Below are 521 nucleotides of genomic sequence, written 5' to 3' on the forward strand. Positions count from 1 at the left end.
ATAAAATATGTTTTTTTTTTAAACGTTTTAATTTAATATTTAAAAAATTATCTTATGGACCTACACGATTATCGCAATCACTAAGCGGCTTACATAAAATATTATTAAACATGTTTTGATACATACATAATTATATTAATTATTATTATGTAGGTATTTCATTATTAAATTATCTAAGGATTGTATCACTTTTAGATAATTGACAATTGCGTATAATATATGTATTTTCAAAAACTGAGTACATTATTATACCTAACTATAACATTATAATATTTTATTTGAGTAGGTACTTAGCTATTTAAGTGGTAGTTTCTTCATGTGTTGATCTATTATAATACCATATCATGAAATATATAAAACATATTATATGTTATAATGTCACATTTTGTAAAATTATATTATTATTTATTTTGTGAATAGATAAATTTCAAGAAATTAATGAATGTATATTATATTTTTATTTTGTTTTTATTTCATGTAATAATATATATAATATTATATGGAAAAATATTAAAATTATA

The 521-nt window shown here is 17.7% G+C and overlaps 1 protein-coding gene across 1 annotated transcript in view; it reads left to right on the top strand.

Annotated features, from left to right (window-relative positions):
- LOC115034123 overlaps window positions 1-521 on the top strand; it is a 15,828-nt gene that overhangs the window by 12,713 nt on the left and 2,594 nt on the right. The gene's annotated exons all lie outside the window — the stretch shown is intronic.

This window comes from Acyrthosiphon pisum, chromosome A2, assembly GCF_005508785.2.
Source record: "Acyrthosiphon pisum isolate AL4f chromosome A2, pea_aphid_22Mar2018_4r6ur, whole genome shotgun sequence".
NCBI classification, from domain to species: domain Eukaryota; kingdom Metazoa; phylum Arthropoda; class Insecta; order Hemiptera; family Aphididae; genus Acyrthosiphon; species Acyrthosiphon pisum.